The following is a 25,756-nucleotide window of genomic DNA, read 5'->3' on the forward strand; positions in this document are numbered from 1 at the left end:
TGTGTTCCAGTTTGAACCCATTACCCCTTGTCCTACCACTGGTTGTCACTGAGAAGAACCTGGCTCCATCCTCATGATACTCACCCTTCATATATTTATAAACATTAATCAGGTCACTCCTCAGTCTCCTCCAAGCTAAAGAGCCCCAGCTCCCTCAGCCTCTCCTCATAAGGGAGATGCTCCACTCCCTTAATCAGTTACATTATCACCTGCTCTGCCTACAAACCCAGGGCCTTCCCACCTTCTCCAATTAGCAAGTTCTTACTTAGTCCTTTCTAGCATGGAGTTGGGAAACATAATTTCCATTAAGAAATTAACTCTTTCCTCAAACACTTTTCACTTTGTTATATCCAGGTTGTGCTTCCAAATAAAATAACATAAACCCACAGCAAATCCTCACAGTGTGACAACAAATATTGCACTCCCTTTAGTGGCCAAGTGACTCTTGCACTTTAAGCAGGGATGCACCTTGTTCCACACATACATTACATAGCCTAAACCTTCATAATCCAATTTTAAAAGGTTATGTAAATTAAAATTAGATCACATGAAACATCTGTGTTAACTGGTTTGTAAAAGATCTGTACAACACAGCATTCCAAGGACATTCAGTTTTCCCCAGCAAAATCCATAAGTGACATGATTGAATAAAGAAAGGATGATTCTGTTCACTATTTAAAAATTAGGGAGTTTTACAAAGATATTTCTTTTACCTAAATCCCGAAAAAGAGAGTGTATGGTTCATATACAAGTTCAATGGGTACAATAACAGAAAGCAAAATTATACAACACAAGCCCCACCCCTTCCCGTCCTCTCCCCCCCAAAAAAGAGAGGGGAAAAAAAAAAAGAAAAAGACTACAGATTGAGCGAACAGGCTTGTTTTGCCTAGAAGAATGACAGTGAATGTAAGTCATCAGGTATGTGAAAGTCTGTGCAGAGATACGAACAGTTTGTCTCAAAGCACACAGAGCAGACAGTGTAAGATGCAGAAAATAAAAGATTCAACTTCAGGAAAAACAAAAGCAAAAAAGCAACTTCCTGATAGCAAAAGTTTTGAGATACAGGTAGGGAAATGGGGACGTTTCTGTCATAGGGGGTTCTGGAGAGAGTTTGAAGGAGTGTCAGTCAGGGAAAGCCTGGCTTAGAGGTCTCTTATAATCCAGTACTATCTCTGTGCAAACCAGAAGCAAACAGAAGAGGTGATGTTCTAGATACTCAGAGTTGGTTTAAAACAAACAAAACATAAATAAAACAAAACACAGAATCAGAACTATTTTTCTCTGGTAGATTTTAAACAGGTGACTTAGCAACTTACATTGTTGATCAACATGCAGAGTTCACTCAGAATACATTCCAAGACTCGTAATCTTTTCACTAGCAAAAGCACAGATATATCCTGTTTTACCTCATTCTCTTGATTTTATAGAGCTGCACATTTCAGAACATCAACAGTTGTGAACTTCAGGTTCCACATAACAAAGACAGAATTTACCTGGTTCTGGAAATAATCTGAATTCACAAGATCAGGGATTGGGTAATTCATGTTAAATTTGAATACAATTGCAACCAGTAAGATTAGAAAACAGTAAATCCTTCAGATGGTCAGAATTTATCTTTCCTTTTTTTTTTTTAATTGTGTTATCATTGGTGTCCTTTGTGTGTATTTATCTCCAGAAATTTGCTCTGAATTCTTTGATCACCACTAGAATGAAAGTTTACGGCAAAATCAAAACTTGACACAAATTTCCCTACATTTTAGTCCAAGTTAAGTAACTTTATCATTCCTTATGGGTGTGTGCATGCACTTCTAGCTGAAGTAACCCAAGGCCTGTGTCCCACACATGAAAGCCAAGCAGGACTGGACACCGTGCACTGAGGTCATGGTCCCATTTCCTCCTGGTTTATTCCCTAAAGTTTCATCTCCAATACCACTCTCTAAACTAATTTCAAATATCTTTACAGGCAATTTTCAGATTGTTAAAGTCCTTTGTTTTCTGAATTATTTCCAATCTTGTCCATATATCTTGTAGCTAAATGACTCTCTACTTCTGCCACAGAGGCACCCCAAAGCGACTCCAAGCTTAAACCAACTTTAATTCAGAACCAAAACCAAACAACAGAAACCAACACAATCCAAAATCAGTCAGCACTCCGGCAGCATTTACCAACCTGCAGGTCATGTACCATCTGGGGAATCTCATCGCCATGCGAACCCACAGGCTGAGGATCCACAGCCCACACTAAGAGGCCTCCCTCACCACGGGGTGCCCAGAAGCAATGACGGCCTGCCTGGGGGAGCAAGGGCCCACTCGGGGATATTTCCGGACGGAAACAGTCCCTCACTGAGGAGAAAGGGCGGGCTCTTGGTCCCGAAAGTCCCGGACGGGCTGTTCTCACAAGGCCCAGTTTTTAAAATCTATGAAACAAAGACAAAACCCCCCACTACCTCATGCACAACTCATTAGAGATCTTTAATATCCACATTCCTCTCCTGTTCCTTGTCAAAACCACTTAGAGAAAACAGGGGTAAAGAAAATTAAGACTCAGACTTTGCTGCTGATCCTATTAACTTGTGAGTTTAGGACAACTTATTCATTTTCATATGGATTGTAGGGAAAACGGATATACCTTGCTTTGCAGAAACTGTAACAAAAAAAGATGTTAGAAAGTTCCTGCCAACGTATTTCAAGTACAAAACATGAGAAGTATGACAACAGTGACATCTTGTTTTACTGGGTTACAACTATCAGCTCTCAAGCAAACATGGGAAAACCTGATTTGCAGTCTCGGGAGAAAAATCCTGAAACATTTTCCATCCGTGGTTGTGAAGTGCTGACACTGACCTGGGAGTCAGTTCTGAAACCCGGTAGCACTTGTCCAAACAAACATGGCATGCTCACCAGAGCTCTTGTGCACACAGCTGATAAATATTACACCCATGTTACAGATTTCTCACTTGTTCATCTACTTAAGCAAGGTCAAGATGCATATTTGAATTGAATCAGCTTTCAGCCATGTTGCAAATTTCCACCACAGTCTGTAGTTTTATTGGATAAAATATCACAATATTGCTTACCAAATCAATAATATTAATACAAGGTAGAACTTGCTTTGCTTCAAAAGAGGACAAGAGCACTCTAGATTGCTAAATCAATTTCACTTTCCTGACCTTCCTACCAGTTTTGTCAACATAGCCTTATGGCAACTTTTTTCCAGTTTTTGTGGTTTTGTTGTCTTTGTTTCCACGTATTTAGTGCCTAAAAGACAAAAAATGTCCAAAATATTCACTTTTCTGTCTTAGGGCTTCTTAGACACTTGAGATGAACCTAAACAGACCCTGATGAAACAAGCTCTTTTCAGTGTTCGCCATTACTTAGGTCCCAGTTTGTTCCAACACAGAGCCAGGCACTAGGCTGGAAATTCAGAGTTAGGTCAGAATTACCTCCTGACATATTGGATTAGGGGTTTTAATTTGGAAATATGTGATCAATTGGACAAAGAACTGTATTTTAGTGCATAGTAACGGATACAGACATTCTCCTAAAATTATAGAACTACTTTTGCAATAATATTGTTTCCTTTGTATACAGGTAAGTTGTAGAAATCTCTGAAAGGTACATAATTCTCTTATAAATTCCACAGAATTGTTCACAATGACTACACTGGTACTATGACTTTTTTCAGAATATTTTTATTTTGTTTTAATACATTTTCCATATGGCTAAATTGTAATATTTACTTAGAAGGGTCTAGCATCCTATAAACTTAACTATGGCAATTTTACAAACTTAATGATTTTTGATTGAAGTTTTTCCCTGCAAAAATGTTATGTTCGTGTATATAAATGAGTGTGGGATAAGGACCTGAAGGGGTAATGCTGCCAGATGCTGATTTCAGCAGGGACTTTAGCACTACATTGCTGCTCTCAACAGAAATTTAAGAGGAAAGTTCATTTTAAGGGTTCAAGTCTATTTTCATAAAAGCCAAAGACATTTTTGAGATGAATTTCAGAATTGGGCCTTAGTTGAACTTTTAAAGACAGATAACAAATGCTTCAGTTTGCATGACATTACACTCACCTGATCTGAGGTAATAAAAAGGAGGCAGAAGATGAGTCAACAGTTCTCTACATGATTAATCTACACAGATATAACCAAGCGTCTTCCCCGTGCAAGCTACCTTCACTCCACTGGCTTCCAGTACTCCCACTTCTGCCAGTCACGGTTAGGAGTGTTTATACTTAATCTGAGTCAAACTATGCAGTTCTTTAATAATGCAAAACAAAAATGCCATTTCTCTGTGCTTCTGGAAGATGTTACAAATCAGGTTTTCTAAAAGGCAGGAAAAGGGGATGAACATGATCTTATCCATAAAGCCCTGCAGTTTTCCTTCTACCTTGGAAAAAGCTGCCTTTATGTTTTCTTAGGGTAGACATATGTTAGTTTAACATAATGTCAATCAAACTCTACAGGTTAAAAGGGCACAGTTTGTTTACCTTCAGTTCTGAAATTAACCAGTAAAAAAGATTGAAAAGCAGCTATCTGGACTTCAGGGACAGTATTTAAGATATAAAAAAATGAAATATTTGGAAAATTAAAACACATACCCTACAATTATTTATTATCTGCCATTTATTTTTACAGTATTGTTAAATTGCAAGTGGATTAAAAGCATCTATAAATCATCCTAAAATTTAAAGATTCAGAAGTCCATATCTTAAAGCAGAAATAGTTTAGTTTTAGCTCCAGTCCTTTCTCATTTTCTAATTTGAGAATTCATTGGAACTGGCACCGCTAACCACAAAATACAGTAGGAAAATTGTAGGCTATGCAAGAAAAATCTGAATCTGATCTGCAAAGGATCACTACTTTGTCACTTGTTTTTATTATACCATCCATTCTAGACAAATAGTGCATTCATAAATTACTATGTTTTCAAAATACTGGGGACTAACTTCCATCCCTGCTCCAGATCAAAAGCATGTGTAGGGAAGAAAAGAAAAAAAAACAAAAAAAAAAGGCAGCTTATATTCTGTTTGCCGTTTCTTCTAATAGTTATTCAGGAAGTTTTAGATTTGTTTGTTTATTTTTTGGCTTTGGTTGTTGTTGTTTTTGTTTGTTTTCATTTTTTTCTCTATGAAATTAAAAAGGACTATGACCTCCTGTTCCAGAGTTCCATGTTCAGTTCCATCCTGGTTTTAATCAAGATTACACTGCCAAACTGGCTAGGTACACTTCAGCACCTCCTCAGCCATGTCATCAGTTTCAAAGGACTCAGAGGCAGGTTAAAGATGAAATTACACCAGAGTGTATGGTGCACAGTTACTATCTTTGATCACACACCTAGGGCCAAGTCCACTGTGGATATAAAGAATCAGATCTCCACAGAAGCCATTTACATTTTCTAGAGCCAAATATTAAAACAGGCTTCTTTTTCAGGTGTCAAAAAGGATGGTACTTATACACTGAGTTCTCCTAGTTTGTCTCAGCTCCCCACCTAGATGAAAACTATTAAGAGTATTTAACCACAATTATAAAATGGCCTCTAACTTTGCTAACAAACTGCAGTAATTGGAGAATTAAAGATATATCAGATCAGTCAAATATTTTGTTATGTAAGACCCTACATACAGTCCCGTAGACAAAGCTTCATATTGTAAAAGGACATCAAGTCATGGGAAGTGTTTTGACCTCCCACTCTGATGATCGCAACACAGTATAGTTGAGGGTATTCTGTAGAATTTTTAAAAAGTGTGCTATTTGACTCAAAATACAGCAGTTATCCTGACTCTTTGTAAATGAAGCTAAATGTTCTTTATGCAAGTTACAATAAGCAGCTAGTGTAATGATTCATGGCCAGCTTCAAAATTTCCATCTTAATTTTCCACGTGTCCTAAATCGCTTTAGAGACTGACCTGCTGAGACTGTTCACGAGCAGGTGGAGCATGGCTCCATTAGTGATTTGGTGCACAAGGTTTTTTGTCCAGCTGCAAATTTGCTGTCACCCATACCTGGCTGTCAGGCAGTCTGCATTCAAGCATGCCAGTGGTAAACTTGTATCAGTTTCCTAACCAGTGGAACCAAAGCTAAAATCACTTATAAGGGCACTATCCGGAACACTCCACTTGCCACATCACCCCAAGGTTTACCCATAGTCAACTCTACACGTTCAAAGTGTGTGTCTAGGACCAGACACCAGCAGGAATTCCACCTGTGGTAAGGATACAATGGGTATGAATGGTCCTGGAACCAGAATTGCTTGTGGACAGCCAAACCCTGCCCCCTCCCTGCCCATCACCACTCAATAACATAGACACAGTCCATGTCTTGCTTCAGAATGGGCTTCTACTTACAATCCTCAAACCCCTCACAATCAGTAAACTTATATTTGATATACAGGCATCTGGCTCATGAAGCAAAACTTATGGATGCACAACAAGAACAACCATATTTTTAAAACCCTGAAAGCTCAGCTCTCTAGATGTTGTTGAAAAGTTCCCAATGTAGAATTTCATCCACCAGCTGTTATTTTATTGATAGCCACTGGGATAAGGGATTTGGGGTCCGGAGGAAAAAGCAAAAATTATTCACAAAAGCTAAAGGTAAATTTTCCCCTTTCTTCCTTTCAGATTGTTTTCAGCTTCCTTTCAGCTATTTTGTAAATAACTAGTAATGGCATATGACTTTCAATTTTGTTGCACAGGTGTTTTATGACATTTAGAAAAAATTTTAAAGAAAAAATAGTAAATCCTTCAAAAAGCAAATAGACTATGTATAGATTCTAGAACTAAAATAATAGGATTCTTCAGACAAATGTGTCATACACAGCCTAGTTTCAAAAATTAAGTATGTGACAAAACTAGAACACATAATGGAGTGGGATTGCATGGCTGCATGAAGCTGAAGCAGCATTGTGTCACTATGGAGATGGGCTGGCCCTGGATTTTCAGCTTCAGATGAGCACAGCTTCCCGAAAAATGAAACAGAACTCTGTTGGGGGAAAAACAAGAAAGAAGTTAATAAAACCAGAGAGAAATTAAAACTTGGTCTTTCTTCACAAAGGAATTTAAGAGGTTCATACCTGGACTAGAGCAACTATTTCTGACCAGCATTCCTGCTTCAAACAGTAGACAGCCATAACTTAACTTGTCCCTCCCTTCTGAATTCTGCCCCCACAAAGTTTTTGCCGGGTCTGATACCACCTGTACCCCTCCAGGCTATGGCACAATCTGCCCTGTTCCACCACGTGGGGAACAAGCCCACTGCTTCCTCTCTAGCCTCTGATCAAGAATGAGGCTTACAAGGAGGTTGTCATGGTTCACCAGCTGCTCCATGTGCACTCGCTTTCTCTCAAACAATTTTGAGTGGGCCTCATAGCCCCTTCAACAGCAACAGCTTCACTTCTCCTGGCTAAGAAATATTTATTAACTCAGCTGCCGTGCAGAAACTTGTTCACGAATACTTACCTACTGCAATGCCCAGCACCCTGAAATGGAAATGTTACAACTTTAAATTCATTATACTGAAGAAACGAAACTTTCATATCAAGAAAACCTTTTCACCATCGAGACTATTTCATTAGCTAAACTAAATCACCAGTCTGTGATAACCATAATAGTTTGAAAACTGGGGGCCAGCCACATTCAGAGGAAAATGAGTTCACTGACCTGGCTAGTTTATTGAAGCACTTCCCCCTTCATGATGAGTATTAGTTTATTAGTGCTTAAGTTTAGTTGAAACCAGATGTTTCTGATTTTTTTTGAAGACAACCTCACTATGATGGCTCTGGCAGCCCTTCAGCCCTAGGTGCTTGTGCAGTTTGGGAGTCAGTTAAGCCACAGATCAGCTAATAAAACTGTTCTTAATTCATAATCGATGTTATTTGCCAATCATAAGATTACAGCACCCATTTGAGACTCTGGAGATACCAATGTCTTCTTACATTTATGTCAAACCTTTCTTACCTAACAGCTCTTGACCTTTCAGGTTGTCTGTGGTGGAAGGGCTGTTACCCTCTGGAGGGGACAAATTTCCCACCTGTGACAGAAACTGAAGTCAGTTAAACCAGTATAAACATAAACAATTCCTTTACAGCAATAGAAACTTCACATTTACACACTGTAGCAGAGACACAGAAATAATTTAAGGACAACTGAAAGCTAAGAACATACGTATAGCTTTCATTCACAAATCCCAGTCTACATCACATTGTAGGAAACTCTTCTACTCTGACTAGATGCTGCTGGACCTTCTGATGCTGCAGGACAAGACATGAGATATAGAAAATGTACTTTTTTTTTTCCTTTCCTCCTTGCTGCTGTATGCTTGCCTCATGCTGACCAGAGAGGAAATGACAACCAGATGCCCCTGTGACCCACCATTCCCCTGAGGTGACCAATCCAAGTGTAACATGTGGTCGTCTCATTTGGGAAGGAGCCAAAGCCTGTTCGCTTTAATTGGTTGAATGGTCCCCTACAGCTGCAACAGATTAGGGACAAATTCTCTTCAAATAAAGCTGTGCTTTTTCTCCCCCCCTCCTTTTATTTGGGGGTGTTAGGGAGAAATCATGCCTGGAGAAACATGTGCACATACACAAAAAAGTAAAGTTAATAAAAGTGTCAGGTAGGCAAACAAAATACCATTTATTATTAAATGGCAATAAAAGACCACATTGATGTGTATAAGGAATCAGGCAACCAGGGAGCTTGAGAGAGAGGGAAGGTAATAGTATCTCATGAATCATTACAAAGGTTTGCTCTGATCTTTAATATCAAACCTGGTGACTTTGGGAAGGGGCAAAACATTTGTAATTTCAAGTCCTAAGCCCTTTCTTTCCAATTCTACAGCAATTCATGACTGAAAGAGAATGAAACCAGCACAGCTAGAACAACAATTTGCTGTAAAATGAAGTCTAAGCTGTGAGAGCCATCCCAGAGGGGACACTCATTTGGCCCGGCCTGCCAGTGAATTCTGTTAGCAGTTCTTTTAAAGAACAAAAAGAATATTTTAAAGAATAGAATTTTAAAGATAAAGGTATCTTCAGGGCAGAGACAGGTTGTTCATTTATCTAGAGATCCACTTTCTGAGAAATTTGTGATGGAATGGCTATATTTAGCAGCCATTCAGCTGGCAAATAAGTGCTCTGCTATCCATTATCATCTCAAATCTTCATGAAACAAAGCTCATTTTCTTAGACTTTGGAGAAGCTGAGTTTTAATGTAGTCTTTTTTTTTCTTTTTTTTTTTTTTTCTTTTTTTTTTTTTTTGTTCTCTCAGACACTTCTTAGTGTGTTTTTCTTTCATTGGCCTTAATCTTGGGTGTGGAAATGAACACTTCAGGGGACGTATGTAGAAAATACTAAGGACAGAATTTGGGGGAAAGAGTTGCCAAGAGTTCTATACCAGCAGTTCTGGGGCACCAAACAGATGTGAGACTGTTCTTGCTGCATAGACTCCTTTGCATCCTCACAAAAAGCTTGTAAGTTTTTGGAGGTCTATTAATAAAGTCCAATGTAACATAAAGGTTATTGTTTCTACTTAAAGATAAGGAAATGCTACCTTCCTTTACCGATGGTCTATTAGGAAATGGAATGCAACATCAGTGCAGAGGGAGAATAACCGTATGTCTGAAATTCATTCTACTCCTTTTGTTAAAAAGAGTGAAATAAATTACTCTTGCCACATGTCCTGTTGTACTTAGTTCAGAACTGTTCATTATTTAGAGACTGATTTGATAGCCTAGTGCCATCCAGCCACATTTTATTATAGTCATTACATTAAACATATCCACATACTATACAGTTAAAATAGTTATACAATTAGAGTAAATGTTCCAACTGAATTCCTACTTCATGGATTATAGTCCTGGAAGACAGGATCAATCATTCATAAGAAGTAATTCAACTGGAGCTGTCACTGTGCCTTAAATAAACATATATATATATTTATATATATGTATATATATATATAAAGACTGCATAGATTCGTTGTTCATTTAACTGAAAGGAGGAATCTTAATAAGAAGCTGAAAACTCTGAATTTGAGAACAAATATCTGTATGTGGGTCAGCAATATGAATATGTTATCCTAGTAAGATTTGAAAATGCTCAGAGCTACAGACTTACTTTGAAGACCTTTTCTACCATCAAAAGATTAGACAGAATAAGAAAGCTCCTCTTGCTTTGGGGTATCGGAGTGTTTAATCTCCCCAATTCTTATTAATCATCTGATTTGTTCATGTCCCCAAAAAATATCTTCTGAGGAGAGAGGGAATGAAAGAACAATAAAGAGTGAAATAAATACTTGTGGAGACAAGATATTTTAGAAGATTTGCAATACTTAAAAAAAACCCTCTAGCTCTCTGTCCATACACCCAGGTATTTTCTTTTCCCTTCACTGCATGCATTAGCGTTAACTGGTTTTGCATGTATCTGTTATACGTACAAACGTATATACTAATAAACATTTTGAATTATTTCCTCTGTTTATTTTAGAACAATGCACACTTTCCTCAGCTTGAGACATCATGGGTATTTACTGTATATTCATCATACATACACATGCAATGTCTTGTATCACTAAATTAAGCCTTTTCCTCACGCAGCAAAATGGTTTTACATAATTTTCCAAATAGGATGCCAAAGAGGTGGGAATGGGATGAGCCCAGCACAAGTTCAATTCGTTCTCAGGTTGCTACCGTTCCATAAGCAGGCAAGGGAACAAAAAGAGCACTTTGTGTTCTGGCACATTTGACTTGATGATTCAAACATGATGAGACCCTTTGGACAAAGCCCATAGGCTCATGTATGCTGATGTTTTCCTGTACTCGGCTAAACCTGAAGTATTTTATGTTGGGAACAACACCACTGAGAAATTCCTTGGTGGCCACCTGTTTATCAAATCTACCATCTTTCCTCCACTGTTATCAAGGAGAACTTGTTCACATTGGCATTTATCTCACAAAATGTTAATTATATTCATTCTGTATGTCTACCAGAATTTTGTCAAATACAGGACTGCATCATCCAGAAGCAAACCATCAAAGGCAAAAGCAAAATTCATAAGCGCATATAATGCAAAATATACGGGTTTTTCCTTCCTACTCCTGGTTTACTTAGTGTATAGAACCTTTTTTGCTGACATAATTGCATAAAATATACAGAGTGTTCCAAAAACATGGACCCAGTTCCAAAGATCTAGTGATTTCAAATTGGGTCCGTCTTGTTTGAAATACTTTTGAGAGCAATTCATTTTTAATAATTCAGAGCATGTGAAAACTGACCTGTATTTGTGGATTAGAGTCTAGTTCTAACCATTGGTATCTTTTTAAAATATTTTTAAAATATTTTTAAAAAATATTTTTATAAAACTCCCAATTTTTTAATATTGGATACAAGTATAGTGCAGAGATGGGTTTGTTTTGCTTTTTGGTTAGTAAAGTCCATGCATAAAAACATCCAGTACTGCTGGATATTAAGGTTCCTGTCTTAACAAATTGATAGGTATGTTACTACAGTAATCAATACAGTCCTTACCTTGCTATCAATAATATCCAGCCTGTGAAATTCCCAATATGCTTTTCAGCCTTTTGTTTGATGGGCGCTGTGAATCACGATTCTCCTGCAAAAGGGTTTTGGTGGTGCCAGCCCTCAGGTCTGTGCTGGCTGTGCCATCCCTCTCAGCAGGAGGCGCACAGGGCTCATCCATGCAGGCTGAGCTTCAAGTCAAAGGCAGCTCCACATTTCATTTTAGTAAACACAAAACTGGCCATCACTCTTCTCTGGATAGGTCCAGCAATGCAGACAGGTTCCTCAGGGAACTGGGGATGTCAGTGTGGGCAGCTCTAAGGTAAGGAGAATGAAGGGTAAGTCAATGACCATTTGTTAAAGCACAGTTAACGGATTTCGTAGAGCAAGCTGCTCATGCAGTTCTCATTCTTGCAAAAGTATCGCAAAACAAGCCAGCGTATAATTGAGGAAAACCAGTGCTTTGTAGAAAAACATGGAAAAAGTGAGCAAATTCAGCAGGCCAAATCCTGTACCTGAACTAACACAATTCTTTCCTGCCTCCTCAAAAAAATAGGGAATTCTGCCTAGTGCTGCTGACTCTTACCAGTGTCACATGCTATAACACCCATGCTTGGAGCAGCTCAACATGTAAATGTGGTTTCTCACAGAAAGTGTGACAAAAATCTCTCTACAAAAATGTCCTTATTTTTCCAGAATTCACCAGTCTATAACGCTATATGGCCGTGAAGTTTTGCAGTGAACTGCAGATCAATTGCAGCTCTTGACATTTATCTAACTTGAATGGTAGAGAATATACTTTTTGGTTTGATTCGTATCTGTTACCAGCTAAATGGATCAATAAGGCTTTTTTTTTTTGCTTTTTTTTTTTCAGTGAGAGAGGGTCTACATTTGACATCTTCTTTTAAAGTTGGGCAGACAGTGACATTCAAACTGCAATTCTCAGCAACCTCTGATATTCTAGCAGTTCCCAGCTGCTCTGCTATTGTTAAGGGAAGGCTGAAATCTTTATTATAAGCCTTTTTTTTTTTTTTTTTCTTAAACGAGTTTAAAATGCAGCTGTAAAAATTGCTTTGGGATGAACCTTGGCATGCTGAGCTGACTGCTAGCCTCTCTTTCTCCAGCCTGCACCCCCACCTATTTAAAATTTGAATTTAGATTTATTCTGCCTGGAGAGAGGGGAAGGAAAGCAAGTAATAAAAATAAACTATTCCAAAACTAATAGGCATGCACCAAGCCATCAGATATCAGGTATGTGGCTTGACTATATATAAAAAGCCATATTAGATACCATGTTTTTGCTAGTGCCATACCCTGAAATCTTCACAGCATTAAGAGAAAGGATGTAACAGGTAAGTTGATGTTAAAGGTCATACATCTGAAAAAGATCCTCTCTCACCAAGTCAGAATTCTCCCTCAGGCCATCTCTACAGTAGTTCATGGAGCCACTCTGGGTACTGAGGAGGCAGTCAGAACTGAAAGTACTATAGCAGCGTGCTTTGATATAGCAGCATGCTTTAATATAGCAGCAGATCAATGCAATTATCTATACTGTATTTGTTATGTTTCAACAGATCAGAACATACCGTTGTATGACTATTGCCAAGTCCCTGCTTGCTCAACAGTGAGTTCATTCTCCACAGTAATGCAAAACAGAGCTATTAAGAGGTAGACAGTTAATTCTCATGGATATATTTTAGAAAAAGGCTAATAATATGTGCTGTCAATGTGATGTATTCTCAATGGCTATGGTGCTGATACAATCAGTGAACTACATAAGGCTCAGAGTTAGCCTTCACTAGCTCTGGAAGTAATTAGCTATCAACTTGATCTCCAACTATTAGAGCCCATGGGTAGGATGCCTTCTGTCAAGTACACCACTAGCTATTCCAGCAGCCTTTCTTTATGCCTGAAGCCAGGATGCACTGGAAAGAATTCTCAGCTTTAATCCAGAATTTCTATGCTTTTGTAGATTTAATTAAGATTGTGCTTGGTCTGAAGAGAAATGCAAAGTTTTGTACTTGCTATTCACACCCGTATTTGCTAGCACCTATTAGGATTATGAATATCAAATAACAAATGCTAAATGCTGATATTTTAAGTTGCAAAACATACATAGAAAAATGTCTTGTTTTATTTCTGAAAAAAAATCTAGAAGTTTTATTTGCCAATATTAGAGGCCTCCAAATATGTTCTGAAATCTCAATACAAGTAGCTGTTTCCATCTGACAGGCATGCATTATGTACCTCTGAAACAGAAGCTTTTTGTGAAAACTCCTTACAACCAGGTGGCATGGTGTCCTCCCTCTGCCAGCAGCAGTATGGCTTATATCTGGGGCATACAGGTAACAATACAATGGGCAATTGTAAAACAGTCTGTCAAACAACAAATACAACCCTAATCAGGATATGCTTTGTCACAGATAGATCTCAAGTCCTTTGTCTCGCCTCTTGTATCACTGCTCACCGATAAAAATTATTTGTCCTTTTACAAACTATTACTATGTTCAGCCTTAAACAATTTCTTGAAGTAGTATATTTAAGACGTACTTCATTTTCCATTTACACATCACTATTTTGAAAACATTAAAGAAATTAGAAGCATTCTCAGTAATATTCACTTCACGTTTCTTGTTAAATGGATATATATATTATCTTGTTCATATCACTTCAAACAATCCTATTTAACAGACTTAATCATTACTGGGCTGCATCTAAAGGAGCTTGACCAGCAGGTCAATGGAGCTGATTCTATCCCTCTACTCTGCTCTGGCGAGACCCCACCTGGAGTCCTGCATCCAGCTCTGGAGCCCTCAGTACAGGAAAGACATGGACCTGTTGGAGAGGAAACAGGGGAGGCCACAAAAATGATCAGAGGACTGGAACAGCTCTGCTGTGAGGACAGGCTGAGAAAATTGGGGTTGTTCTGCCTGGAGAAGAGAAGGCTCCATGGACAGCTTGTTGTGGACTTTCAGTACTTAAAAGGAGCCTATGAGAAAGATAGGGACTGACTTTTTAGCAGGGCGTGTTGTGATAGGAGAAGGGGTGATGACTTTAAACTAAAAGAGAATAGATTCAGACTACACGAGGAAGAAATTTTTTACCATGAGGGTGGTAAAATACTGGCCCAGGTTGCCCACCCAGAGAGGTGGTAGATACTTCATCCCTAGAAACATTCAAGGCCAGGCTGGATGGGGATTTGAACAACCCGATCTAGCTGAAGATGTCCCTGCTCATTGCAGGGGGTTGGACTAGATGAGCTTTGAAGGTCCCTTCCAACCTGAACTATCTTATGATTCTATGATTCCCTTCCTTCTCTTTATGGGGGAGACTTCATAACTCTTCCCATCTTTAACCATTAAACTACAAAGTTCTATTTTTAAAACATATTTTCTTCCTTAGAGAATTTTCCTGTATCTTATTCTGATGTGATGGAAACATTAGTGTTTTGCTAACAGAAGTTAAATGTTAAAGTATCAAAGCTAATCAAATGACAGTTCCATAGTGAAGCAACTCCTTAACTGTTTTTAACTCTTTCTGTGCTCTTTATTAAGTCATTTTGAGCTTTACGCATGAAAATATGCCTCACATCAAGGGTCCACAGAACTATGATATTGTGGTTCTGTTGCTATGAAATTCTTATCCCAGAATTTTAATGGCCTGAAGGGACAGAAATATATTCCCAGTCCTTTTCATTTCAGGGAGCTGATCTAGGACAAAGTCCAGTGGCTTTCATCTTCTGTGTAAAATATATAAACTGTGGAATCCAGGAAATAGGGTATTTTATGTTCTGTGCAGAAGGAAAAAGACTACAGTGCTGCAGCATGGCAATGCATACCAAAGACAGCTTCAAGGACATCTCTGCTTTTCTCTTTGCACTAGAATGTAGGAACAGTGCACTCTATTGCTAAGCCCCAAGATGAAATTTTTTGGTAAAAAAAGGGACAAACCATTACTTCAAACTCAGTGAAAATATATCATATATGTATATATATTTCTTCAATAAAGTAATAATTTAAAAAGTTATAAATTACTACGGTTCATTTATTTAAAATTTAGCAGTCTTTGAGCCAAAGCTTTGCAGAATAGGTGTGCCTCAGAGCAGCAATATAGCATCACAAGCATCAAAAGCTGAAGTTGCTAATTAAGTTCACTTTAACTTTCCATTAGGAAACTTGGGTCAGGTACTCACAATCTGAAGGCTCACCACTATTTGGGTTAAATGAACTGTTCCGTACAGCTGTAATCATGATGTACAACACAATTTTGGCCATGGTCATTTCCTCTCTGTCAGAAATCCATCCGTAGTTGCAGTTGGAACCCATGTGCATGCGAGGATTGATTTCTTGACATTTTGTCAGTGCCACTTCTCCCTGCATGACTGCTGATCTGATTAGAAAAAGCAATGTGCCTCGGTGGAAGGCATGTGTTCCATTTCCTGCCCCTGGCAGCAACCAGCTCCACAGGGTTTCACAAGCAGCTCGTGTTCAGCAAGTCCCTCCTCTGCCTTGCCCTCACCCAGAGCCAGGAAAAAAAGAAGTTGTCGTTTAAAAACAAACAAAGAGAGAGAGAGGGAGAGAGAGGAAAATTTGAGTAAACATCTTGAGAAATTAGTAGAGGCTGAGAATAAACCTCCATTCCTAGTCCCTTTTCAACTTTTTTAGAGCAGATCAGATTTTATCACCTTTTGGTGCAGAATGGATTGTAACAACAAAATTTAAATGTCAGGAGAGAGGAGAGGGAGACAATGAACTCCCATGCTAGAATTTTAGCAATATTGTGAATAGGAAGAAACACTTTTTCAGCTTTTGGTTATCGTGCATTGTAAGTGATACCACCTCAATTTCACTTGCTGAGTGGCTGTAGAACAGCCTCCAGAAAACTGGAATGAGCCTCTAAGCAACTGCCCCAATGCCAATCATAAAACTAGGAACGCAGCACCACTTCCAAGCTAGCCCTCATTAGTTGTTCCCATATCATCTTCATCGCTTAAGCTGTTGCAGCCAGCAGCTTATTCCATTAGATTCTGAGAGTAGAAATTAACCCTGAAAAAGAAAAACACCAAAACCAGTAAGAGATGGAAGAGAAGGAGTAAAAAAAAAAATAAAGAGGAGAACAAGGACTGAGAGACAAGGAGGCTCTTGAATTAGCTGGACTCACCTTTCAGTCTTATAGTCTTTAAAACAAGTGCCTTAGTCATTGCTATGAAGAAAGGAAAAAAGGAGGAGTTGGCATACAAATAACACCTAACTTCTTAATGTTTTTTTTCAGAGGTATTTTTCATTGAAATAAAAAGACCAGCGATTCTGTTACAATCATACATTCGCGTGTTTAAAATATGCTTTGTATTAGCACAGAAATTTTAATCAGCCAAATTTAAAAGCTTTTTATATACTCAGGTATTAAACAGAATTATAAGAACTTGTAGGTTGTTGATGGCAGGAGGACATAACAGATAACAAGTGTCCTAAAATGTTATCCCCAGAGATGTAACTTGCTTAAAGTCAATCTGTAGGTTTCTGAAACAGAGAACTGTTGGGCTGGACTCTTATACACTAGATGCCTCTTTCATGGGATCTGGGCTTTGTAACTAGAGATAAGTGTTCTGGAGAGCATTCCCAGGCAGGTGTCTGAGACTGAGCAAAAGGCAGTAATTAGAGCTATAAAGGTCTAATTCAAATCTTGAAAAGAGATGCTGGGATTATTATCTGCAGGATTACTTAGCCCTTAATGTACATTAGTGGCAACATTCTCTACCTGTGCTAAATATATTAGATGTATCTGAGATCATGTTTAGATTATTTTGTTTGGTTGGGTTTTTTTTGTTTTGTGTTTTTGTTTGTTTGTTTGTTTTTTAATCAGAGAATGAAGAAAAAACACGACAGCAACCACAAGAAAAGGAAACAAATCACATAATCTGCTTATAAGTAGTAACTATTTTTATGGAAGTGAAGTTCTCTGTGTCATCAGATCATAAACCAAATTAGAAAATCCCAAATGAACACCCACTGGAATATAAAGTTAAGAGAAAATACTGTTTTGAATTCATATCCCAAAAACAATGCAATCGCTAGCCTCCATCTTCCATTTTAGTTTTCCTCATGTATGGCAAATTGGATGGAGTCCACAAGAGCTGAAAGCAAGGCTGAGAATACCAACATTTCTAATTTAAAATGAAAATATTTTTACTCACAGTTAAGTCTGAATGCAAAAGGTGGAAGTTTTCATACCTCATTGCCAATGTAATGAGCCTTATAAATCCATCTTTAGCATGGCAAGAAAAGAAAAAAAAAACAAGGAGGAAAAATATTGTTCATCAAGCCAAGCTCAGAGCAACGCAGCATTGATTAAAAAAAAGCATTTATTTGAACTCTGCTCTAAGCAAGAGAAGGTGACAAGGCTGTTAACATCACAACAACATCACAACTCAAGGACTTATGTGCATTGACTTGCTGGTTTTAGTCTGGTTCCTAGAGAGGAGCTGTTTTGTTTTGTGGAAACCCACTGCAAATGGCAACATCAGGAGCTTTGGTGGACAGAAAGACCACGCTTCCTCCATCGCAGAGATGGTCCTTTTCATGAAATTTGAAAGACACAGATGTGTACTTTAAGTAAACTTTTGCATTTATTTATTCTATAAACAAAATCAATATTTGTAGCTTTTTATAGTTTTCATGAATATTAAATCACTTTGAGAGAAATAATATTTATATAGAACACTATATGAAAATGAAAAGAGAGCCATTGATGAGCTACTGAAACAAGATTACACATCCATAGTTTGGAAGGAATGATTGTGCTGAATTAAAGTAATTCTAACTGGTTTAACGACTTTCAGAATGAATGGCAAATTGATAATAAGCAATTTTCCTTTGATAGCATTACAATGCCAGGGATTCTTTCAAATCAATTCCTATTTCCTCCACAGAGGAGGTTTGCAGATAGTAATTGCAGAAAACACATCTTTACTGTCAGAGCAGATCAGCTTTTGTCTCTGAAATTGGATCAGCTCACCTTCTTCAATTGCTGTTTTCCATTGAACTATAATATAAAGCAGTGCAAGTGTTACATAGCTGCATGGTGGGAATGTACCGGGGCTCTGAGAGGAAATAGTGGGATGGCTGCATGATCTGTGCACGCAAAGGGCACAATACTTGATCTGGAACCCTGTTGTTCATAAAGAGAATGCTGACTGAACCAGGTATTTTAGACGAGCCTGGAAAATAAGCCAAAATTAAACCAACTTTTATCTGTTGAGGTCAAAAGCTCAAGAGACAGTGTTACCCTTCAGCATGACTCCTAAAGAAGCAAGACTGTATAATATCAGTATCAGTCTGTCAGGCATCTTATTCCTTTCAAAAGTACATTTGTTAGAGACTGAAGTTTTCCAGGGGTGAACCCTTTAAAAGCTCTGACACAGCCCTTCATATGCTAACACAAACCATGCGGTATCACCAGTAATATCTTTGGTGCGATGATAATAGCAATATATCATTTGTGACTTTAAAAGCTGTTGCATGTCAGAGAGGAGGCAACACAACAAAATCATGTCATGTCATTAGCAGCTAAAAAAGAAAAAAAGCAAACAGAAAAAGACATCAAGAGAAAAAAGAAAAAGCAGTAGTAAGCATCATGAAGGAAAAAATACAGCCAAGACATGTTTCTAGTGATTACATGGGCACATGAATATTTCCAAGACTACATCAGAAGCCCTCCTACATGTACCAAAAATCAACAATAGATCTTTTTCCTATTCCTCTCCTTTCATTTGCAAGAAATCACAATGCTTAAAATCAGGTATTCCACAGTCTTCCAAATCCTGGGGGGAATGCATGATCCAAGATCGTGGCAGGTACAGAGCTCAGTGTCCAAAGTGGGAAATCAAGAGCAGTCATTATTTGACTACGTCTTAAAGAAGAGGTTCAGTCAGCTTCTCAGAGCACAAAGTGAGTGCACCTGCTGCTAGCTGGGAAGTGCTGGCTTTCCAGAAAGAGAAAACTTATTGCATATAATGTACTGGGATTTTGACTCAAAGACAGGATGCCAATGAAGCTTTTGGGACATACTGTGACATGGCTGCTAATGTTAACCTCTTGTGTACAACCTCAGCACTGAATGTTTTGCTGTAATGTGGAAGCTGACCTAACCTAAGACTAGTAGTGGTTTCTTTTCATCACCAGCTATGCAGGTTGTCCGTGACTGAAGCTCTCCTCAGATACTCATACACTGTTATCTGATTACAGCATTTACAAAAAAAAAGACTAGTTATACCCATAATCCTCTGAGTTCTTGCTTCCTAAAAATTTTCATAAAGCTTGTGACAAAGGAAGTTTCTTTTAAATCAGCCTTCACAAGTGACCCAAGCAAGCCTTTCATGGTTCCTATACCAGGTTGTTTGCAGACAGTCTCAGTCCAGCTGAACTGCTCCCAGGCATGTTCCTTTGCACTGCAGTTTCAGCAAGTTTACTGCAGCATAAACCACACATCCCCAGTGGCCACTCTTCAAGAAAAGAAAGGCAATTGCTTGGAAAAACATCATAAAAATAATGTTGGACATCAAAGACTGGGAGAACTTCCTGAATACTTTGTAGAGCATTTAGTGGGGGGTCTTATAATCTGGTAAGGGGAATCATTGCTCTCCAAGATCATATGTTACTAAATCATCACCCAGTACAAACTGTAAAAAATTTCCTAGACTGACAAGTGATTGAGGAGACAAAGTAACTGCTCAGACAACTGCTTCAGGATTCTGATATTGATCCTCTGTTCAGTTCCTGAGTTTGTTGATCTTATGGCACGTCTCCCAACAACACTCCTCAGGCTTTGTTCTTCTACAACCTGAACAAGGAACATCATCTACAAAAGTCACATGATTAAATGCACTTTTTATTCCTTTCAGATTGAAAGGTGGTTTGTCTGGGGCAATGTGACAGAAAGAGAGGAATGGATATGTGGTAATGGACACTGAGCACTCCCACCTAAGAGCAATGCAGGAAGACTCTGTAGCTGGTGAGTTTGCAGGAGTGTCAAGCTCATTTTCACTGGGGACCACATCAGCTTTGCGGTTGCCTTCAAAGGGCCGACTGTAATTTTAGGACAGTATAAACATAACTACTCATAGGAGTAGTCCTAAAATGAGTTGGACACTTTTGGTTTAGGGGGATAAGAAGTTGTTTTTCTGTAGGCTACATTTTCTTTGAAATAAAGTTGATGCATTGTAAATTCTAGCACAACTTTAATAACAGTGGGGTGGAATGTTTTGGTTTAGTAATGAAAGTATTTTTTTGACTGAAAAAAAAAAAAAACACCCTGGAAGATTCTGGCCAGCTCTGCTCATGACTTCCATTCCTTCTACTTAAATTTAGGCTAGGCAAAATATTGAAGAATTGTGTTTCACTTCTGAAATGAATAACACTCATCAAATGCACTTTACCATGCTTTCCCGCTATTGGGTTTGGCACCAGCAAGGAGACATACTGAAGATCCTTACACTACTTAAGTGCACAGTAAAGATTTGTGGTTATGAGAAGAGGATGAGGTTTCCAAGGTACAGCACGTAATAGGCAGTGGTGCTCAGTAAGTCAACTGCAGTCCTCTCCCAGCTACACCACTGATTGACTGCCCAGCTTTGAGCTGGTTAACTTTTCACTTTCCCTTTTTTCTGTCTTGTCAACTTATATTGTCATTCTTTGAGCCACCAGCTCTCACATTCTGTGACAGTATAACTACAGACAAGATCAGTCAGGGCCTGTCAGTGCTACCATAACAGATACAACAGTAATAATGATTTTGCAGGCTACAGGTAAGTGTAGGTGGGACAGGAGAGAGAAGTCTGTCTGGTTGGTATATCTGAAAATAGAGGTTAGATTTTGAGTTCCACACATCCCCATACATTCTTTTGTTTGGAAATCCATAAGGAGTGTTATCGCGTAATCATGCCATTATAAGCACAAAGTAACCCTGCTGAAGTAAATGAGATTAGAGTAGACCAAAATGATAATACTCACTAGCTACCATTGAAAGAAGGTAACGTTTTTATCAACATACAGTCCCAGCTCCTGGTGGTGCTGGTTTATTACTATAAGAGGAGGCTTTGAAATCATATTTTGAGGAACAAAAATGCATATGCTGTTGAGATAGAAATACAACATTTCTTCTTTACCTGTGCAGAGATTAGTTTTAGGAAGGTCTCCCAGATGCTCCAGTGAGAGGGGGTGGTAAACACAGTACTGTCCTAGTTTTAACTTACCCTCTTCCTGATCCCTGCAATCACTTTCCAAATCTTGATTTCCAAGTTGCACTTTCTACCAAAACCTGGCTTGACCCATGATTTGGGAACAGTTATTTCCAATGTATGGGTCTGACACAGTGCTGGGAGTGCTGCCTGACAACCTAAGAAGGAGAAAGAAATCCAGGGGTGAAACATAGTGAAGGAGAACAGCTGGGATATTATATTGAAGGGCTGGTGAAAGCAGGGGAGAGAAATAAGTGTCATGCAACAAGTTTAAAAGCCAACAATACAAAAATATCTGTTAGTGAACAAGAAATTATTGTGCACTATTCTTAATGGAGCTACTAAGAACGATAGACAGAGAGAACAGCAGACTTCACACTGCTTACCAATTACCTGTTTCCTCCCAAGGTCTGCAAACTAGTTGTGCTTAGAAACTTAAAGATAAATGGTAATGATTTAAGCACATTACTAATAGTACCTTCACTGTAGCAATTGGATTTCACCCAAAATTCTGCTGCACCTAAATTATTCTGTCATACTAGCTGCTCCTGTAAAAATGCAAATTTGTCTTCTAAAAGCAGGATATATTGTGCCACGTATCTCCATAGCATTTATGACCAAAAATATTTTATTAAAAATGTCTGGATATTTTCAAATAGTATTCCAATGGGCTGTCAAATTAATAGTAAAAAAATAAAATAATAATTCAGAGCTATAAAGCAAAAAGAAGTTGTGCTGTGGCTATGTACAGTTAAAGCCTACCATCAGACAAGGACACAAATTTGGAAGAAATACAACCCTTTTCAGTTGCCTATTTTTTATGATTGAAATGTGAAATACACATTATTTAAACAAAGAAACTGAGCGCCTACGTGGGGCAGGGGAGGAATTTCTCTGAGCAGTTATTTCAATTATCCATCTGTTTAATCAGAAGACTGCCTGCCATTCTGCATGAACAGCAGTACAGACACACACAACACGGTCCCATACCCCGACACTGGTGTAAATGCAGAGCATTCCACTCCTCTGACTACACAGTTAGTCCGTTGTGTCTTAGCAGAATTCAGAGCATTCACTAGAAGGGCCAAGCAAAGCAGCTACTAAACTCTATGGGACCTTTAACACAGGATGAGGCTGCATTTGTGATAACAGTTCAAGTGGATTCAACACTACACTTCAACTGACAATAACAGAGTACAGACGAAAAGTAATTCTCCCACAAGCTGCATGTGGTTAAGACAAAGAGCTGATGCATCAAGATGATGTGGGATAAGCAGTAACTAACTACCACACTTATCTTAATTGAGCAAGCTTCCCTGCTTGGAGGTTTAGGTTCTTTTAATCAGAGATCAGTTTGTAGCTGTCTAGTCAGTTTAGAGTTTATACCTTCTTAGCAGCTTTAAACAGTTTCCTGTAGTGAGGGCACCAAAACTGAACTGAGGTGTGGCCTCACCAGTGCTGAGTACAGGGGGACAATCAATGCCTTGGTCCTGCTGGCCAGTCTATTTCTGATACCAGGAGGAGGAGGTACCTGTTCTTGGGAATGGGGCAAGGCCTAACTGCCCTACAGAAGGGAAGACCATGAGCCTCCTGGCTTGCTAGAGGCTCCTAGAGTCTTGCATCCAACCCTCCCTTTTTGGTAGCTCAGCACCTCCTGACCCACACTGCAGTCACATGGAGATCCCAGTCAGTAGCTGACCCTTTAGCCAAGGGTTCTCAGAGGCAAGGGCATTCCAGATAAGCAGAAGGGGGATTCTGAGTTAGGTAGGAAAATATTGAAAAAAAAATTTGCAGAAGATGGAAGTTAGGTGGAGCAAGATTTGAAGGAGGCATTAAAAAAGCAAAAGCTGGAATATTAAGGTGGGAGCAGTAGCCACAAGTATCCTACAATCACACCTGATACGTGAGAGGAGCAGAGCTAAGGTTATGGGTGACAAGCAAGCAAAGAAAAAAGACTGTATGACAACTGGCACTGAGCCACTACTGCTAGTAATATAGCTGTAAGGAACTCTCTGTAAAGTCACTTAAGCAAGGACCTACATTGAACACATCCTGCTTTGGCAGCCCAGGAGCAGATCCCAGGCTGGGCAGCTGAGACGCCATGCTGTGAGCTGCAGTAAGAACAGGAGACAGGTATGGGACACAGCCTGGAAACTAAAGAACCTGAAATGAAGGCGGAGAGTAATTATGGTTTGAGGAGAGTGATATTGTAGTGTGTGTTAAGAACTGGTGCAGAGAAGAGCATTAAACAAATGTTTTTCCATCAGGAATAGTTTACCACTGCATACATCACAGAGAAAGATGCAGAAAGAATAAAACGCTACCATGAGCCACTTAGCAACTTAAGGGAAACTCATGTACGTAACTTTCAAAATCCTTTAAGAAAGTATTTTAAAGAGGCAAAATTAAACACCATACAGCAGAGCCTCAACCACATTAGCGGATCAACAGCATTTTTGTAGTAAGTCTTTCAAATCTAGTTTTACTTTTCTCTAAAGGATCCTTAAAAAGACTTTTCAAGTTAGCTCTGCTAGCTTTGGCTAACCATACAGAGCAAAGAATTGATTGCATTCCTACAGAACTGCCTCTAATAACTCCTTAGAATGAGCTGTGGCATTTTTCCACTAATTGTAGAAATAACTAATGGGCACCTTGAGCATGTGTTATTAATCTGTGTGCCAATTTAAGAGATTTCAGTTGTGAAAAACTACAACGCAGTATTTACTCCAGAGCACACACTCTGCACCAATAAAAATAAAATGCCCATTGTGAACTGGAAAAATAAAAAGGAACTATTCTAAGGCAACTGTATTATCATTAAAGACACAAAATCCTCTGTTATCTCCCCCAGGAACAGAGTATTAATCTGAGTTCAATTTTCATTGCACGAGTTCTCAGAAAGGTGGTAGGAACCATAAGCAATTGTGTTCCAAGGATCATAACTCTCCAAGAGAGAGATATTAACCCAAGTAGGTTTGGATTGTAGCTATATATTTTATCCGTTTCAACAAACAGAAAAGAAGGAATAACTGGAATTATGCTTTTCCACTCCATGACAAACATATTCTACTCTACCTCATTTCAATTTTTTTTGCTAAAGATGCAAGATCTAGAACACCAAAACAATATAAAGCACAAGAACTTGAACTCCTCTGTGGCTAAGATCTTCTGAAAAACACTACTCTATCTTGGACCTTTATACTTTGTTTTCCATACAGGCCTAGTCCCAGTTCTTGGTTTCCCACATTCTTGTTGTAAGGGGTTTTTCTACTATGAGTAAGTAAGTTTGACATTTGAAAAATGTTGGCACTCACCTGAAATAAAACAAAGATCTTTCCTGTTTTTCACAGGTATCATGAAGTCCTTTTCTTCTCATAGCTGGACGACTGGGACATCCAGTAAGGGCACGACATGGCAGCTTCAGGTTCCTGCTTTTAGCCATTTGCCCACATTCCAGATTTCCTGCCTTCATTACCAGAATGACAACTGTGTTAAGGTAAACAACATCCAAAATTTCCTACTGAAATTCTTCCACTATTTATAAATAAACATGAAAAAAAAAGACCTTGAACCTAGATATGGTTATCTGTGGAAGACTAATGACTGAAAAACTGAGCAGTGGGTAGCAAAAATTTTATCTAAATTTACAAGTTCTCAGCACAAATCCAGTCTTGCCAAATCAGCATTTTCTAATTTTCAAAGATGCTATTGGCAAATTTATATGCGGCTTTCTCATTACATTACCTTCATTCAACTCTAAATTTTTCTGGATCTGTATCAGGCCCAGAATCAGCATAAGGGTAGATGGCATTGGCATGAAGACTATTTAAAAAGAAAAGAAATGAAAGAGGAAAAGAAAAAAAAATATTGCTGCATTTATAACCCCTCCACAGGTTCTGTGCCAACAGCAATTCAATTGGGCCTCCAGGAAACCCGGTTATTTTTCAATAACTGGGGAAATGGGAAAATGCCTCTCTATAGTGAAGAAGATCCTGACA

General features: G+C 38.6%; 1 long non-coding RNA gene across 11 annotated transcripts in view; it reads right to left on the reverse strand.

Annotated features, from left to right (window-relative positions):
- Positions 1–638: 638 nt before the first annotated feature.
- Positions 639–25,756, reverse strand: part of LOC135580250 (uncharacterized) — a 57,149-nt gene continuing 32,031 nt past the window's right edge. For 2 of the 11 annotated variants that reach the window (XR_010474726.1, XR_010474724.1), the window contains exons 4-11: positions 25,073–25,224; positions 23,799–23,921; positions 15,717–21,916; positions 11,534–11,841; positions 10,124–10,255; positions 7,965–8,037; positions 7,467–7,486; positions 641–6,990 (exon numbers count right to left, since the gene is read on the reverse strand). This is a non-coding gene — a long non-coding RNA (uncharacterized LOC135580250). Of the gene's footprint in view, positions 6,991–7,466; positions 7,487–7,964; positions 8,038–10,123; positions 10,256–11,533; positions 13,901–15,716; positions 21,917–23,798; positions 23,922–25,072; positions 25,245–25,756 lie in introns of all 11 variants that reach the window. The other 9 variants (XR_010474727.1, XR_010474728.1, XR_010474729.1 and 6 more) reach the window with 9 other exon arrangements.

Source organism: Columba livia, chromosome 9 (assembly GCF_036013475.1).
Source record: "Columba livia isolate bColLiv1 breed racing homer chromosome 9, bColLiv1.pat.W.v2, whole genome shotgun sequence".
In the NCBI taxonomy this organism is placed as follows: Eukaryota; Metazoa; Chordata; class Aves; order Columbiformes; family Columbidae; genus Columba; species Columba livia.